The following is a 19607-nucleotide window of genomic DNA, read 5'->3' on the forward strand; positions in this document are numbered from 1 at the left end:
TTCACACTCTCAAGAAGTTCAGCTCAGGCTGAGCCAAAGTTTTCAGAACGACATATTTGGGGATTTTCTCTACACCAAATTTGGATCTTGTGACTGTGCTGCTGCGTATCTTCTTTCAACTCTGTGCACACTGATCCTTTTTTTCCACAAAATTCCTGAGAAGCAGCAGCAGAGTGTGTTACATGCACTGTACATATGGAAAACTGGATGCCAGCTGGTCCCACAAAGCCTTGATCCAGTGCTGCAGTTACCGTATTAACTTACCCAGCCTCCATCTATCTTAGCGATATGTAACTACTTCTACTTCTCCCCAGATGAAAAGCACATTAATTTTAGCCAAAACCCAACCTCACATCTGGTATCCTTCTGATATCAGCAAAAAACAGTAGAAAGATAACTCTATTTGCTGTCCTGTTTACTGATGGGGGGTATTCAGGGTTAGGCGAATCATATAGATATCTGAATAGACAGAGAGAAGGAAGCAACAAGGCTAAAGAATAAATTTTCAGCACACTAAAAAGTGAAAGGCAATTGGGAACTGACCTGACAAATGCTTACGCATGGAGTGAATGGGATCAGGGTGAGATCCAGCCTGGAAGAGTTCCCATGAAAGACCAGTGGATACAGCCCTTGTCCCAGTAGATATGTTAAGTGAAAGTATATCAGTGTAGCAGGCAGTGAGCGAACAAAGAGAGATTCATACCCTCAGAGGACAAGCGCCCAAATGTGGTGTGCATGACAGGACTTTATTGAATTATTCAAACATCTCCTAAATCTGCCAGATTGCACCAGAAATCACGAGTCCAAGCTCTCTTACAAGATTATCGGTGCATCCTGTTTCGGGTCAGGATTTTAAAAAATACCTGGAGAACAGTCTCTTGCACAAGCTCTTTGCTTTCCCCTCCTGGCTGTAATCCAGAAGGGTAGCAGCCACTTCACGTCTGAACACTAAAAGTAAACTGGACCAAAGCAGAAGTCCTTACCAGGACTACCAGAAGACCAGACCAGGACTTACCAGGCTGGGCTGGTGGGGATCAGATGGGTTGGCAATATTGGTGAACAGGGCAGTTTCTATTGCATGCTATATTAATAGGAGACTGCTTTGAAAACTGTCAGGGTTCTTCCTGTCAGGTATACTATTAGCATTAATATTTAGGGTTGAGTTGCTCATTGGAAGTGACGTTATTGTATTTTTTTCAATCACTTCACCCTGTACAGCGCATAGGGGAACATATCCCCCTTCTCCTGAACGTACGTGCCCTGCAGTGGAAATACCAGAGCTGTTCAGAAATGCAATGCACCTGCAGATCTGTTCAAGGAGTGATATCCAAGCGCTGCTAGGGTGGAGTTAACGTCTGGTTAAATGTTAACACAGGGCTCAGTTCCATCACTTTACAATGTGTAACCTGCTGTGAGTAAATGATAAACTGTTCTGGGTGCAGCCCTCGTTGCCAAGTACTTATATTTCACGTTGTTACTGTTCAGAGGCAAAGCAAATAACTGTCATTTGAAAGCAGGCAAGCAGAAAAGATGCTGCATATTGATTTCTTACTCTCTGAAAAGAGGCCAGAAGATAACCATTGCACTGGAAACTATGTTGCCCAGTTCTGTATTTTCTATATATTTTTAAGACGACAACACCACAAGGTGCCAAACCAGAAACATGAGAAAACTACAAGCTGCTGTAGGACAGAGCCCATAAGGCACTGCCTCTCATTCCTTAAATCATGCCAATGTTTCTCCTCTTCCTCCTCCCTGCTTGCCCCTCAGCCCCCAGTAAAAAGTGTTAAAAACTTGAGCAGAGCACCTAGAGCGGCTGCAGCTCTGGTTGGCCAACACGAGGTGCCAGGCTCCGGTAACTCTGACGTCTTACATCCTTGCTGACTCCCTGGCTTGGTGGAGGCAGGAGGCAAAGACAGCCTGACTTCTCTTTGTCCTCTTGACGTAAAATTGTGATGGGATCCGGGAAAAAGTTAAATAGTCTTACAGAGGCATTTTGCAGTTATGCTAACAGGGGCAGGTACCGCAACGGTCATTAATCTCCATGTTCGAGGCTGGAAGCTCACCATGGGCTGAAGTCACCGCCTGGCCGCCCTGAGCCCTGTGGAGGGTTGCGCAGTCGTTGGCCATGTTCACCTTCTGAGGTGAGAGGGGAGGGCGTCACCTTCCTCTGAAGCATCCGGCGCCGGCTCCGGTCAGCGGCAGGATGCTGGCCACGGTGAACATGGCCCTGCTCCAATATGGCAAGAGTTACACGCCCTCCGCTGAGTTAAAACAGCAGATGCAGCCAGATGTCACCCCTAGCCGTGCCTGCCCCTCTCACGTCGCACGTGCCATGCCTACCAACACCTTTCACCTTCCCCAGCCCCTGAGGAGAAGCCCAGTCTTTAGACAACTTCTTTCCAACCTGGGGGCCCTACCCAGCTTCATACAGACAGCAGTGTGGATTTGTTGCCGTCGCCTCCCATGAGTTTGTGATCCTCGGTATTCAGAGACTTTAAGACTCAAGGTCAGGCAAGAGGATACAGCGGCTGCAAAGCTGCAGAAAATAATGCACAGTCCAGCACTGCTGAGAGGTGCTTGCTTTCTGACCTAAATTTGAAATGACTGCATCACTCCTTAATAAGAAGAGGTCTTACACACTTCAATATTAGGGTTCTTCCTTTTTTTTTTCCTTTTCTTTTTTGGTCTGTGTGCGTGCACATTTCAGTTGTCCTCTCCCGCCCCTGCTTCTCCCTCCACCTCACATCAGCGTACACTGCAGACTTCCTCTGGCACTTTTATAAGCTGCCAGAAGGGAAGTGACCTGGTTACACATCCAGCTCCGCAAGCTGCCTCAGCAATGCTTTTCCTCCCTCTCTACAGCAGCCCTGGGTGAGCACAGTGTCCCCAGCCCCAGCCCATTTGAAGCAGGGAGGTTATGGTCCGCACCACCGTCCACCACCACCGATCACAGAGCTGACATCTGCGCTCGCTGACTTGTGACGGCTCCGTTACGAAGCCTGTAGTCACTGACTTCAGGCAGAAGCCATGGAATAAGATAATGATTAAGATGATGATGATGATTATCATTATTATTATTATTATTACTATTGTTTTTATCATTATTATTATTATCACTGTGAGCTGCTGACAGTAGATGCCTCTCTGGAAAGAACTCATTAATCATGAGAGTTGCCTATGGGAGGAGCCGCCCACAGCCCTGATCCGGCAGCACTTACGCACCAGGATGCCCGTGTTATCAGTGAGGAAATCCATATGCTTGACTCTACGTACACAAGTGTCCTCACTAGTTCCTGAAGGCAGCAAAAAGAGAAAGTCCTACCCATCCTCACTCAGTGCTCTTAGTAACGTTTGCTATAGTAAGACGTTCCTGTTTGGTTCTGCCCTCCTAAATCGTGAGGAGGTCAATTTGCCCTCACTGAGACTCAAACTGACCCTCACAAAACCTTTTCATTTTGTCTCTTTTTTCAGATGTCTTGGGTATATAAATACCTGTAGTAAAATATACTCCTGGATCCTTATGGTTACACGTGAAACCAAATACTTTAATGTAACAGTTGAGATTTTAGGACTTTTCTTGCCACCACCCTAACATCATTAGCATCCAGTCTGTTTCTTTGACTGATGTACAGTTATATTTCCATGACCATGAGTCTAGGTCTAACCACCTGGAGGTTAACAGAAGTATCACTTGGGAAGACTGCCTGATACAGTAAAAATGCAATCATTGCTCTTTCTGGATCTGTATCTAAGTTTTCCACTGTTCAGTGTTATTTCCATGCCTTCCAATATTTTCATCAGTTTTTTCCAGATTTATAGCATGGAGCTAGGTAAGGAGATGTCAGAGAAGTCCAACTAAAGAACTCAGAGATCAAATAGAGAAAGCCTTATTTTTAAAAAGTTCCTTGATCCATATTAGAAAAAAGGCAGTTCCAAATATTGCTTGCTGCTTTATAAGACGCTCGCAGAAGCTGACTCACTTTCAGCCACTACAGGTGGTAAAATACCTCCAAAGCACCACCAAATCCAGAAGGCTTCTGGGACTGGACCCTAACTGGGAGCCGTCAGTGCTGTGCCACCAGTGAAAGCAGGGACACTTCATATGGCCTCGGCATTCTGCTCTTCATTGGAGAAGTATAGGAAGCTCAATACAGATGGCAAAATATAAAGCAAGCTCATTTCCTTAGGCAAAGGGAAACACCAATTAAAATTATCTGCCTGTGATGAGGACCAAGATAAGAAAGAGGACCATTTTCTAGAAGTACATTAAATATTTCACTCCCAAGTGAAGTGCAGAGGTATGAAGACCTATGTTTATGAAATCTATATGGAAATTTCTACTCAAGACCTATAGATATAACCGAGACCTGAGTGTAGTCAGTGGGGTCTTTCTGGGTTGACAGGCCCTGCAGGCAGTTGCTGGGGAGAGGAAGCTGGAGCACCGCCGCCTCCCTGGTCACTGGTGTGGCCGCGTGGGCTCCCTGCCGTCTGTCCGTGCACGCACAGAGACGCCCCCGCATCTGGGCAGACCGTTGCATGCCGGCCCCTGGCGCTGCTGAGAGAAGTTCCCACCTCCCCACTCCCAAGTGTGAGGTTTGAACTGAGAATTACAATGAAACCTGACTGGAGGAAGCACCTGGTGAACTTTTTCATTTGCCATTTGTTTTCACTCCAGAATCCATGAGCCGTGCTTCAGCGTTGCTAAACTTTTGAATTATGTTTTTAAAATGTATTTACCTTGTGTTTGTCTCCCATCTATGATACAATTTTGTTCATTTCTGCCCACAGTTTTCACCTTTCTGGGTCCTTATAATTTCCCTGTTCCCGTCAGGTTTTTGTATCTCTTCCATTTAGGCATCATCTGTACATTTGCTAACGTCATTAATTAATTCCATGTGCCATTAATAGATTATTTGAAAAAAGATCTGAAGATCTGAAGATCACTCAGGCCAAGGTAGTCTCTCATTTAATTTTGTGTATCCAGGTCAAACCTCAAAACTCCCCTTCAAACAAACCCCTTCAACTGCAGTCTCTTGACTGGTACCTCCCTACAGCTGGGTATACTAGGATTGAACCATTCATGCATGCTTTCCTTAATTCCACTTGGCAATGCCTAGTCCCTCACGTCTGTGTCTCTGCAAAGCCCATCTGAACTATTTTTTGAGTGCTGTGCTGCCTCGTGAGACAGTGGTATCAAAGGACGTAGTAAATTCAAACCTATTGCCTGCCCTGTACCACTGGCTTTGAAAAACACCACTAATGCTTTCCTGTCTCTTGCTGCTCCAATCTCGGAAGTCAGAGCTGCTCCGGGGAAAGACCCCGCTCAGGAGGGGTATCAGCGCTCCCAGCCCTAACACCTGAGCCCACCAGCCCCATCCCCAGGCGGCTCGTTCCACCTGGCGCCCAGCCCAAGGCAGAGGTTTGTTGCCATACACATAAATCCTTGGAACTAACTTCCCTCCCTCTCTTGTCCACGGCCTCTTGGCTAACCTGCCTTTTCCAAAGAGTTATCTCAGCATCCCGTTTGGCAGCAAAGCCTTCAGCTGCTTCACAGTCGGGGTGTGCTGACCATACCGGTGCTGCGGGACACGTGCCGGTCCCGGTGACTGTGGGAAGGGAGGGGGGAGAGAGGAGGTGTTAGCAAGGAGGAAGGTCCTTCCCAGCTGCGATAGGGTATTGGGAAGCAGATAAACGTTATAACTGGAGATGTGTTGGGGTTGTTATTAATTTCTTTTTAAAGGAGGAGTCTGTCTGCACCCATTTGCCTGGTGTGACTTGCTCTTTTGACCACGGGTTTACAGAGTGGCTTTGAAACGCACCAGAGCTTTCTCTTTTCCCAGCAGCAGTGAAGCAAAGTACTGCCCACCTCCTCCTCTGCCTCTACTAGCTTTTGAACTGAACGCAGGAGAAGAAGCAGGGGTGGAAGGGCCCGTCGCGGGCCGCAGGGCTGGTCACGATGGACACCAGCCTGCCCCGTGCCCCCCGGCTCCCGCGCCCACCCAAGCCCCTGCTCCGGTCCCCGCGCTACCTCTGGCTTATTTACAGTCCTTGAGGGCAGAGGCTTTGTCCCATGTTCTGTAATAACGCCAGGTTTATTGCCTTTCTCGATTCTGCATTACAATTTTCTCTGACCCCCTGGCAGCCGTACTCGATTCCCTAGAGGCCTTCGCACATTATATTGGAAGCTTTCAGGCCAACGCCATTTTTTGTGGATTCTTCTTTTTTCTTTTAACCAAGGTAGGTGCTAGTTACTAACTACAGACGTTGCTATAGTCATCTGTAAATACCATCAAGTCATTTTTTCCAGCAGTAAGGAGCATCTAATTAGGGAGTTTTCAGTGTGAAGGCTATTTTGTGTGGTAAATTGTGCAAATGTTGTTGTTACCTTTGATGATTAAATCTACATGCTGTTCAGCTCAGCTTTTCCTTGCCGGGGTCTGATGGCTAGTTTTTCCTTTTCTTGGCATTTACATCCTATCACTGATTGAGCTTAGTGGGAATGGGAGGTGCCGGCTGACCTACAGAACAAAGTCTTCACTGAGATTGTTTCTTATTATTGAAATGTTTATAATTACCTCTTCTAGGTTTCTCAGATTGCTATGCCCTATGGTTTCCCTGGCTTGAATAATCAAAGTATATGATTCTACATTCTAGACGATACTAAAAAAAGTGGACAAGAAATATTTTTTTATCTATACCAGGCCTTTTAATTAAAATAGGATATTTCTAGATAAGTAACAATGAGACTGACAAGCAAGGAGAATTTTTAAGATTATAAAGAGTATTATTTAGGGACTTGAATTTCTCCTAGCAGGATTCTTCCAGCTTGTGTTTAGGAACAGTGCCACGGCACTATGGAGAACTTTCCTTTGCTGTGGCACACACCGGCTTCATTCGGAAGCCAAGGAGAAGGGCAGACATTGAAGAATGTGACTTGCTTTTGCTCTCCTGCCGGCTGAGGCCAGAGTCAGAAACAGAAGGGGGTGTGGGGTCCTGGGCCTGTCTGGCAGCAGGACTTTGAGGGGATTATAAAGCATTAGGTCAGCGTTGAAGCGACAGTGACTCTAGACCTGTGGGTGTGCTGGCCAGCTGTGTGACAATACACAAGTTACTCTGTATGCTTGTGCCAGGTGGGATGATATGGCTTCTTACCAGTCTGTCTGCCTTTTTTGAATTTTCTTGTCGTTAGCTGAGAAAAGAAAAAAAAAGTTCATTTCTTGAAGGCTTTTTGTTGACAAGTTCATGTAGACTTTTATGAATCTTCTTATCTCTTAAGTTTTTAGGAATTTGTTTAATTATTAGTTCCAGTACTGTTTCAGAAGTTGAAGATAAGATGATTGGTCTATAACTTCCAAATCCTCTTTTTTGTCTTGCTTTTATTATCAGGAAAACCTTTTCCAGTTATTCGATATCTCAACCGTCTTGTTCAGGTGCTCACGGACAACCAGAAGCGGCCCTCGGTTTACTGCAGCCAATACTTCAAAGATTTTAGAGTGAAGTGCATCAGCCTTGGCCAACTTGAAAGCACTAATTTACCAAAGTATTATCTCATCCATTCCTTCACCCATTCAAGCCTGTAGTTGTGTTCACTACCTGGAAGTTGATTTTTCTTTCTTAGTCCAGATAAGAGATACCTTAATGCACCAGCTTTCTTGCCACTATTTGCCAGTAGATTTTCCTTCTATGGAACCTTTTACCTCACCTCCCTTTTACAGTTCATGTGCTCCTTGTTAATCTTCGTTAATCAGATGTAGAACAGGTCCCTATTCTGTTTACCTCCACTTTCTGAATAAGAAACGGCCACTGATGACTTCCAAAGGCTTGTGGGCTGTTCCACATCCTTCCCCAAGAAACTTTAATTAAAATGTCCCACTGCAACTAGTTCTGGTGCTCGGATGATATTCCCAGTTGTTAACAAGGTCATCTCTGTGATTTTCCTCTCTTGGTAGCAATACTAGCCTTCCTCTGTGGCCATGCCTGGTACTCCTCACCATCAGCCGCTATTTAGATACTTTCCTCACCGGGCTGAGTATGCGGCTCCATGGGCGCAGTTACAAATGAAGCCTGGTTTCATCGGTTCGCAGAGTGATTTAGGTGGGAAGAGACCTTTGGAGCTCTCTACTCCAACTCCCCGGGCCAAGCAGGGCTTACTTGAAGAGTAGACCAAGCCCTCAGGTCCTTGTCAAGCTGAGCTTTTAAATGGTCTCTGGATGGAGACCATGCAGCATCCATGCTTGCCTCCTCCCTCCATGAAATTTTTTTCCTACAGATCTGTTTCTTGTGGTTGTTTAAAACTGGTGACTAAGAATATATCAGCTGCAAGCAAAGCTTTCCCAGTGGCCTTATCCTTGGGGCTGGGATAAGGCCTTCCTCCCACTCCCTCTCACTTTCACGGCTTCTCTGAAGTCTGCTGAGAGCCAAGCTCACATTATGGCTTTTGTGTCCATCAAATCACTTATGGGAGTCACATACTGGGTCTCCCTTGGACTGTACACTGTTCGTCTGAAACGTGGATGAAATTTATAGTCACAGTCATCTTTGTTATCTTATTCTCTCTGCTAAATTTTGTTCTACTAGAGCAGCAGCCTCATAGACTACCAAGGGGCACGCGCACATCTACGCGCACACGCAAACACATTCACAAATGCATGTGTACATACAAATATCTGCAGAGAAAAATTGTGATATTTGTATTTTATAACATTTCAGGTCAAAAATTATTACCAATATTATACATCTTTTAAGCACAGTCTTATGTGCTTATTTATTAGCTATTTTTGTTCATTCTATTGGCTTAAGTATGCCTCATTACTTTCCTCTCAGAGACGGGACGGTCCTTGGCAGGCAGATGATTGCTGGCAAGACACCTCGGCAGACCCACTTGCAGCGGCGTAGTCCCGTCGCTCATTGCACTTCGGGCAGCACAGAGACTGTCTGACGCTGGAAGGAACCGGCAGGAGCCAGCCACAAGCGCAGCCCCAGGACGAGGGGGGCAAGGGGCACCCCTTGGAGGACAGCCTGGTCCCCGCCGAGGCCAGCAGCACTGGATGCCGTGAAAGGCTGTCGTTTTACTGCAGCTTGACCCTAGAAGAGAGGGGAGCAGAACATCTTTGCCCTCGCCTTGCTCACCTGTACAGGGAAAGCACCTGGGTGGAGGGGTCTGCCCTCCTCACCAAACCCCAAATACCATGTAGGCTGAGCGCTTCTGAGGAAAGGAGACTTATTTTTCTGCTCAGCAGAGCAAAACCAGGGCACAAACTAGCTCTCTGCAAGCAGACACAGGCACTGAATTCATTGGATGATCTGCTGCAAATTATTTGCCCAGCTCTATTAATTAATGCTTGTGAAGCACTGGGAGGGTTAAATGCCCTTGAGCCATCGTTCACCTAAGCTTTGCCCCCAAACTGACATCAATGAAAAATCCTTAATGGTGGTGGTAGCAGCAGCAGCAGCAGCACTGAATTTTCAAACCCTCCTGAGGCAAGAAAACATGATTTTCCCCTTCATTTTATGGTCTGTTGAATCTTCTATTTTTCTTGTTGTATAGCAGGAATAATGTTCATGGCCTTGGATTATTCTTGTGGTTTTCCAAATGCCTCAGATTTAATTTAGCATCTTCCACACACACACAAAAAATTTATTGCCTCGTATACTCCTTCGCTGTGAACGTTGACCCTTCCCCAACTCTGTGGAGGAGTCCTGGAGCCTAACAATGGTCCCGCAGAGCTGTTTCTCAGCTGGTGAGGAGCCCTGCCTTGTGCCTCGGCAGGCAGGGATCGCACAAGAAGACAGCCCCTGATGGGGAGGAGAGGTCAGCCCAGACCTTTAGCATCGGCCTGAGCTCCAACCACCCGTTACAGAAAATAAATAAGTAAGAAAAAATAATAAGATGCACAAGCAGGCTCTTTGTTACCAAGTCCAAACCCCAACATGTATGAATAAGCTTTGTGAACAGGGCGGTCTCCACAGCGAAAGGCGCCCCGGGGAGGGCGGCGGGGACAGGATTGTTCTGGCTGACGGTGCCCGCCTCTGGCTGGGGCTCAGCAGGATGGCCTGGGGTCAGGTCTTCACGTCTGAACCTCTCTAAGGGCTGGCATTTGGATTACCAGCCCTCCAGAAGGAATGCGCTTGGATCATACAAAGAAAAGAAAAGTATCCAGCCTGGTGGAGGCTTTCTGCCTGTTACCCTAATGGACCAAGATTCAGACCCCTGAATTAAAATTCCCTCTGTAGAAACGACATTCTGCAGTTTCCGGGCTGTCTCAGCCCTCACCTAAATGGAGAAGGTTTATGACTGTCTCATCCAGCCAAGCACATGCCAGTTTGGATGAAGAAAGGGGATAGTAAAGGCACCCCCCATTAAATCTACGCTCGACACGCAGGTTTCTCTCCTGCCACCCCTTGCAGATGCCATGTGGGTTGTCACAGTGCCTGCGATCAGGGGAGCACGTGAACTGCAACGTCAGGGTGCTCTGGGGCCAAAGGGTAAGAAAAGGCAGAGTCGTGGCAGCCCTTTTCTCCTTACACGGCTGCTGCAAAAGGACTATAGAGCATCCTACAGCCATTGCCGTTTCTTGCACAGGAGTACGCGGGGGCTGTGGCTGTTAGGCTACCATGCATCACGCCAGCGTTTCCAGCTTGCAGGCAAAATGTTTGAAACATGTAACGGGTGAAAAGAACATCTGTGGGACCGAATGAGGAATAGCCTGTCCAATGGGCTGTCACAGGGTAGTAGCAGAGCTGCAACCCTGAAGCCCCATGCCCTGTTTATAGGAAGACCTTGAAGCTCTGTAGTCCTAATGGAGCCCGTGACACTCTCCTGTGCATGAGGCCCATGCTTCAAAGCCCTTTTGGATGCTCCAAAGTCCATAGGGTTATCCATAGTGCCATACAGCTCTTCATGTACAGCCACTGCCCCAGACTGCATCGACACACTGCGGAGTAGAAAAGATCTTCACTGCAGAGTGAAATTATGGCACTGAGCTAAATGGTAGATTGGGTAAAAATCCAAGTCTGCAGGAAGACAGTGAAAAGCTGCCTACAGCTTTCTGCCATATGGCACAACAGTGTGTGATATATCTATATCAGTCCAGATACACACCTAAAGATACTGCGTGGGTTTTTCTTATATTTTACCTCATTTTCTCAGTAAGCATCTGAAATTAAGGGAGCCACACAACCCTCCAAGTATTTCGCATTAGGCAATCCTATTTGGGCAGATTGTGAAGAGGAATAAATGAGGTTATTCTATTTCTAGATTGGGATCAGGTCAGATAACTATCAACTCCCTTCCTTTGCCTGATCTGTAATTCCCCACCCCACCGTCAGCTCCTGCAGGGACAAGCAATGTCCTTCACATGTTGCTGAGCCATGTGAAACGGCAGGGGAAAGGCTTCCTGCAACAGACTCAGTTTCCATTTCCAGGTGCAGTACCCAGCAGTGAGGATGTAGGAGGGCACGCCGTGCCTCGCCTTTCCTAAGCTCCCCGCCCAAGGTCGCTGCTGCCAAACTCCGTGCTCTCATCGGATACGCGAAGGGAAAACTGGGTTCTCCCTGTCCTCCGGCCACGTGGACGCTAACTGCAACCCGGGGCTGTACCTGAAGGGTCAAGTGTGCATCCAGTGGGCAGGGAGCAAAGCCCAGCCGCCGTTCTGTCCACTGCTGTCTCCAGGTTGGGAGCAAAGGGGGCTATCAGGTTTCCCAGGATGGAGTGGAACAGATCAGCGCTGAACGGTGTGCGTGCCTGTGACCGTAATCACCCCAGGATCCACCAGGCAGCCAGAGGGATTCCGAGGGATGAGGGATGCCTGCAGAGACCACCCGTCAGTGGGTCAGGCCGTCTACTGCTACTCCTGTTCATGTTTCAGCTAGGTGACGAGTAAAGGGTGATCCTGGAGGCAGCCACGTGAATCGAGTTGTCTGTCTTGGAGACAAATGACCGCTGGGGAGGTAAGAGAGGACAACAGTGGCTGTGGATAGTGCTAACGGCCAGTAATCTCTCCAGAAACCCCTACATGGTGCCTCAGTGGTTAACATCATTGCAATGAGGGAGAGAGGGGAAAGAGGGGAGGGAGGGATAGATGGAAGGTTGAAAAAGCAGATTTCATTGTTGCAAGGCACTTCCAGCAGTAGCACATACAGCATCTCCTAGGCCAACACATCCTCAGTATGCTATACCTGACAACAAGGACGGGAGAACAAGAATATTCTCCTCTCTGAAGAAATCTGGATTAAGTCCCTGTGATGGTAGAAAACCGCAGTGGGATTTTCTGTCTCCGTGCAGAGCCTGTGCTTTACAGAAGGCCCAGCTGGACCCTTTCCTGCTCCAAGGGCACCAGATTCAGCCTGGCACCACGGTTTGCTCTGAGCCTGGGCCCAGGTCTGACCCAGGAGGTACAGTGATACGAGCATCTGCACACCACGTTTGCTTTGTGTTGTGACCCAGGATGCTTACCAGAAGCAGCTGTGGCTAGGTGGCTTGTGTCACCACCGTGGAGGGTTATTTCTCTCTGGCCTATTCTCCATGCAAACGTCTAAAGCCAACGCCTGCGCTGGGCATGGACGTCTCTGGCATGCACAGGCTGCCAGTGTGTCCTCACAGCTCTGACACTCCGATGGGAGTCAGATGAGGGCACACCAGGAATAACATCTCAGAAGCTGATGTAACCACGCTGTTGCATGGACCTTCATTTCTATTGTATGAAAAATACCCCTTCCACTAACCGCCTCCTTTGAACGTTCATCTTCCAGGATTCTCTTTGTGCTGTAGCCTTATGCAGTCAGAAATTAGTTTTCCCAACACTTCTGCATTTTTGCTTTGCTCTACCGAGCCAGAATGGCCAGCACTGACTGCAACGCGGAGGTGAAGTGTAGCAATCGCTGCTGCGCTGCAAGGGCACGGCCTGAGATCTGCCAGGCTCAGCAGCAGCAGCGTCAGAGCTGCAGCTCCCCTCTAACCCAGCAATATTCTCACTTGGGCATCACGAGCCCCAGCGGCCCCGCCAGCAGCTCCAGCCCTGCTCTCCCCTGAGCAAATACGGTTAGGAGAGAAAGAGGGCACTCTGAATCTCCTTATGCTCCTCTCGTTTGCCCACGAGGCTGGTGAGCGTCTCTGTGTGTGTGTGTTAGTTCGAGGAGGGGACCGATAATTACATGATGATGGGAGTGAGAACACTCTCAAGGCCCTGGGTCTGCCCCCTACCAGATTTTACTGGCATTTTCTGAACATTTCTATTAGCTCGGTGGGCACAGCTGGTATGCAAACAAATACAATAATGCTCAGTTATTGTTTGGTATGATGGGAGCCTGGGATTCTTTCTTTTTTTTTTAACAAGTATTGTTTCTATTTGTCATTAAGGCTCACTTTCTAATCTGTCTTTGTAGGAGGTTTGTCTTTTTTGACATTGTGAGTTGCATGTAGCCACAACTCTCTTCTCTGGCCTGAAGAGGCATTTAAGGCCAACTGGGTTTTTGTGTTTTCTTTTTTTCTTTTTCTTTGCAGAGAAGACAACCGGAAAAGACAGGAAAAAAAGTGCTTGGAAAGAAAGACAAACATGTAATTAGCAAAAGTAAATACATAATTATTTGATGGCTTTCATGCGTGTTACTGTGTCAACTGCTCATGAATTGTTTTATCCAGATTGTAAAATATTCATATTTATATGTTACTCAGAAAGAGATGTGATGCCCTGGAGAGGCTAATTCTTGGTTTGCAGATTGTTTACAAGCTGTCAATTGCAATTTGAATATATTTGCAATTCATAGGGTTGATAAATAACCTAAGTCACGTGGCAGAGTTTCTGCTCCTGAGCTGTAGTACATCCCTGTGTAAGTAACACCAAGGTAGGCAAGCATTTGTCTCCCCATCTGCCTCTCAAATCACACATTTAATGGAGCAAGCAAAGATAATACCCAAGAGTACCTCTGGGATCTCATAATAGTATTCTGCCCCGCCTGACTCTCTGGAAAGCTCTGATCTCACGGCATTGTGTGTGGCCACCTTTTGCTGAGTCCCGTCTCAGTTACAACCCGCACGTGAGAAGGACGAGTATTCTGTCTGCTTCCTCTACACGGCACCCCGCAACCGTGGGACAGCCCGCAAGGGGCAGAAGGAAAACTACACCACAGTGACTGCAGGTGACTGAGAATTTGGGGGTTTCTGGTGCACATGGGGGTTCCGGACGTGTGGGGGTCACTCTGTTCTTTGAGGGATAATTAATACAGTTATCAACACAATAAAATTTGCAAATTGCGTTTTACTATAAAAATGCCAAATACAGCATTTACATCTGGCTCCTGTTTTTTTTCCTACATATTTGAAATGAACTTTTGTAAATACTTTCATAAATGAAGAGACAATCTTTGGATATTCCTAGGTGCTGGGGTTATTATTTCACGCAGTATGGCTGCTTTTCATTTTGTTTCTGCTTGGTACCAATTTTGCTCGATGTAATTCACCCCACTACCCACAAGGAATTATGCTAGAAAGCCCTTTCACTTCATCTCCTGGTGGAAACAAAATCCTGCCTCCTGTTCTTCTCCTAAACCCATGGATATTAAATTGCATTGTCTGCAGCTTGCACGTACATAGATATGCACAGCCACTCTGTCACAAATCAATATTTTCAAATGGGCACATTTCTGCACCTTTGCAATAACTTGAGGTGATTCTCTGTCCTTACAGTTAATTTTTTTTCCCTGATTTTGAATACAGATGTCTTTTCTGCAATTTGCCCTCATTACTTCTTGTCCTCTGCACTATGAAACACAAATTATTCCCTTCTGGGGAATAGTGGCAACTTCTTCTGGCATCTTCTAATATATCTGTGGCTTCCTAAGTGCTACTGAGTCTCCCCTCACTTTGCCTGATCTTTCCTGGCAGATGACATTTTTCTCTGAGATCGTCCTTGGTGTTTTCTAGACTGTCTTTAGATGATTAACGTCCTTCTTGAAGACCAAGCCCACAAGTTTCAACTCTGTATTTGTCAGGACTTGGATAGACTGGAAGCGTGTCTTAATGCTTCTCAGATGTGATCATAGAATGTCCTGAGTTGGAAGGGACCTGCAAGGCTACTCGAGTCTAACTCCTTGATAATCATCTTTATCTACTCCTGTTAAGAAATTTGCTTTTTACACAAGTATGATGTTACAGAATCATTTTAGCTTGCGCTACGCTGCATACAGCATAGTGTCTTTTGCTATAGAGGTGTTTTCTCTCAGCTTATATTTCTGCAGATGATTCCTTTCAAATAACCATTACTTGCCTTTTGCTTACTGAACCGCGTCTACTTTTTTTTTTTGGATTATTTAGCCAATTTCTTAAGGGCATTTTTAGGAGGAACAGACAGAGGAGACTCATTGATTGCTTTTCCAGGGTACCTGTATGGATCATACAGTTTTTTGTTGCTCTCATAAATCTTCCCTGGTTGGACTCCCTGGCCTGTAAGTGGTCTTGGGCACCAATCGGAGCGAGACAGTCTGGGGGGGGCCATGATCTGGGGGCACCCTGGGGATACCCGCCCCGTTGTCAAAGGGTGGGATGGCATGCAGCAGAGACAGCCAAAGCCAGGGGTCTCTGCACGCTGAGAGCAAGGGTGGGGGAGTAACAGGAAAGGGACTACCCAGATCCTGAAGCTGACAAACTCTCTAAAGCTGGAGACATTCCCGTCATAGGGAGAACTACCTACTGCATTCGTGATGCCAAATCACTTGCTTTAGTAAGTGCTCTGTGTGGACACAGAGTATTTCTAAGCAAAGTAACCAGTCTGATAAAGTGTCTCCATGCGGACCGTCCCCACGTCTTTCCCACTCTCATTATGTGAAGCTCTTTGAACTATATCAGCCCACTGTACACATGGCAAATGCCATGTGTACAGAGTCAATTGTTACCCTGAGGAATGGGATGGATGATGACATGCTTAGATAGTAATGCTTTAAATTAAGATTCCTGAATATGCCTCTGATGTACGGAGGTTAATTAAGAAGCTATTGTGAGCTGAATTAATACCATTTGCTTATTGAAAACATAAGTCATGAGAATTAACAACAAAGTCATAAATATATTTCCCTAAGGGCCAGATCCTTCAGCTCTTACTCATTTGAGCAATCCTTACTCATATGACTAGTCCCACTGAATTAATTGAGACTACATGTATGAGTTCATTTATCTATGTGACTAAGAAGTGCACGGTTGGGTCCCACACAAGCATTAATCTAAAATTAATATGTTTTTAATGATAAATTGGTATTTAGATGGACTATAATGATTGTTTACATCCAAGCCTTGTTTTAATAAGACTGCTTTAGCCTGCCAAGTAAATAAACCCAGCTTTTTATTAATAAGCAAGTGATAGAGAACCAACAATTACCAATTAAAAGCAGAATACTGACATAGACAAAAAGCAACTGTGAGGTTTCATTAGGTCCATTAACAATATGTACATTTTTGCTGATAGCCGAATGGAAAGCTGGTACATCTTCACCACCAAATGGAGCGTCATGATCCTCGAGCTAGTTGCGAATGAGTTTGCTCCAGAATCAAAAGCAGCAAAGCCATGTGGGTGAGAGGGAGGAATGCTTAGCCCAGAGGGCAACAACCCAGCCCATCCTGCTGTTGCAACCCAAAACGCTCATGCTCTGCCATGTAAAAATGCTGTCTCCCACCCTGCTCCACTGCAACACCTTTATAGCGTAGGCATGCTAAGAGTCAGTGACCCTCCCCAAAGCACAAGCTGGCAGCAGCAAAGAGCTGTACTCTTCCTCTAGCATTGCAAACAGGGAGAGATCACTCCACTGCGGCTGTTTTTTCTTGAGTCTTCTGGCCAGCATTGAATGATCCAATGTCGAATGTGCAGGAGGGAACAGAGGTCTCCCTTTTCTGAAAGATTGCCTTGGACCAGCCTGCTTCCATCTCCTCCCCTGACAAAAAGCCTCTGTGGGGACACTTGAGTGTCCACAGAGAGCAAATGGTGCAAAAAGAAATGCTGCTCTCTCCCCTGTGGACTCAGTCATGCATGAGATGCAACCACCGCTCACGGTCAGAGGCCAGGGCTCAGTGACTCCTAAGAAGAAGAGTAGTTGTGGCATCACCTGATCCTTAAAAGTCCCATGAAACCTCTCTGGCTGGGGGCAGACACAGCACAGCTTCCTTTGTACCTCTAGTTGTACTTGAGCATGACCTCACTGGAGACTCTTTTGGGAAGTAAAAATAGCGAGAGTTTCCTTTTTCAGACTTTACCCTAGTCGATTCATGGGGAGAGGTAGAAGAAAAAAAGAAAAACCTACTGGCTGTTCGTAGAAACAGCCCAAGCGGCTGTCAACAGCCAGAAGGTTTTTCCCTGACTATCTGCCTCCTCCCAAACTTCACCTTGCACTCCTTTGATGCTGTGCTCCTGGCTCACCTTTTCAGTGCTAAGAACTTTCTGAGGATGCAGAGGGAAAGGTTGTCCTTACACCACCTCCTCCAGACTAGAGGGAAGCACCACAAACAGTGTTTCCAGAGACTCTCCCTCCTCCAAGCCTTCCAGCCCGGGGTCGTGTTTTTTGGAAGATCAAGGAGCTGTAAAAATTCAAATGAATGCCTCATTTGAAGACCAAAAGAAACAAAAGCAAATTGACCTCAAACCTTTAGCAATTTAACCACTGGAAACTGATATTGTGCATATTTTGACATTTGATTTTCCACTTTGGGAAAATAAATGTAATCTATTGCTGCATATTTTGATCCTCTGATGTCCTTTAAACCTCTCAAATCCACATCACCCACCTAAGGGATGCAAACTCAATAATAAGTAAAAGCTAAGCAATTCTTGTCCTGATTTATAAGCATTTGTGATAAAAGGGAAGGTTGTGATTTGGGAGAAACTGCTTACTATTGAGACCTTGTGACATTTATTTACTCACCCCCACTAGTTAGTTACACTGCAAACACTTTCTTTCCCCATCCCACATCAGAGGTATGTAATAAAAGTTACAATTTCATACAGCAAATTAAATGACAGTAATAAAAGCTTCCTAACTGGCCTGGGAAGCTCTATTAGGTTCTAGGATTTGGTATTTATCTTAAAAAGCATAATTTTTACTCCTTTTTAAAAAAATTTTTACTGAAGTCTACTGTCACCTGCAAAAATCTGGACCTACGGAGAGCATGTCCTGCCCGGTGCAGCCTCTCCCTGGGTCCCCAGGGCTGCTTCCACAGTGGCAGGGAGAGGGGCGAGGATGCGGTGCCGCTCGCACGCGTGTGGTCCGGGGCCGTGCCTGACAATGGAGCCCCCACAGCCGGCAGCGCTCCCCACGCATGCACGGCGGGGGAGCGGCGGGGGGCTCACGCCTTTCTTGGCAAAGGTCTCTTCTGCTTTTAACGGAGAAGAAGCGAGGAAAGGAAAGGGCGGAAAGAATGGATGGGGGGTGATGGTATCAAAAGGCGGAGGAAAAAAGCACAGAAGGAGAACAATGAGGCGGAGAGGCACTGTGGTCTACTTTTATGAGGAAAACAGTCACGCAACAAGACAAGACAGGCCATAAATGTTGGCATTTACATTCATCTGTGAGTTAAGTGCTAAGCAAAGGGTCTACCAGGGAAGCTGGTCTGCCGGGAAATACTGCGGGAGCTGGGGTGTTCAGCTCTGGGGCCTCTTTAGTGCCCCCCCAGGGTTTGCACCTCCTTCTGGGAGCTGACAAGGTAGAAGTTAATGACAGCATCTAACATGTTAGATCACCAGGTCATGCTGCTTTTGCTCCCCCTTCAAGCCCCTTCACAGCAAGTAAACACATAGGGCCATAGACTGGAAATGTGTTCTCTGGTACTTCCGCAACACAAACAGTGCGGTAATGGAAAAACAGTCTGTTTATCCTCAGAGTGTTAGCAGATGGCAGCTCCTTCCCACTCCCTCTCTCTGCTGCGAGCCAAGCTCCCCGGCGCATCCCTGAGGCCATTGCTGGAGACAGACATTCTCCAAAGCCCCTCAGCGGAGCGCGCGTCAGGCACAAATGAAGGTGAATCCGACACACTCTTCTCAGGGGTTTGTGCAGGAGCGTTGGCCACAAGGGAAGGGGTTCACAGACATAACCTGTACATACACCTGCTCTAGCCAGGGTATTGCACAGATGCAACGTGCTGCTGCAAAAAGGAGCACCTGGGACTTCCTTTACAGTAAGCCAGCAGCAGGCATGCCCTGCCCTCTTACAAGTGCCCCACAAGGCAGAGGGCAAATGGAGAGGGTCATACCTCCTCTGTGGGTCCCCACATTCCAGCCGGCATCAAACACCCTCATGCCCACCCAGGGAGCACAGTCAGCACAACCAGTCTCCTGTACTAGTCAACAGGCAGCTCCATTTCAGCTGTTTCTGAGAAGAGAGAAACAAGAGGAGAAGAGGTGGTCACGGCCTTCCCTCTACCCCTCTTTGCTGCACCTCTAGAGCCCAGAGATGCACAGCCTCTTCCCAGTGCAGCTGAGTCATCTGCAAACCCCTCCCTGGACACTTGCTGCCCTTCTCTTGTCAGGGACTACTACCCACCTTGGACCTTTCAGCCAGGCTGTTTGTGGGAACTTTTCCACCCAGTGTATTCAAAATCCTGGTTTCCAAGTCTTCAGCCATAAACAGAA

This window comes from Phalacrocorax carbo, chromosome 3 (assembly GCF_963921805.1).
Source record: "Phalacrocorax carbo chromosome 3, bPhaCar2.1, whole genome shotgun sequence".
NCBI classification, from domain to species: Eukaryota; Metazoa; Chordata; class Aves; order Suliformes; family Phalacrocoracidae; genus Phalacrocorax; species Phalacrocorax carbo.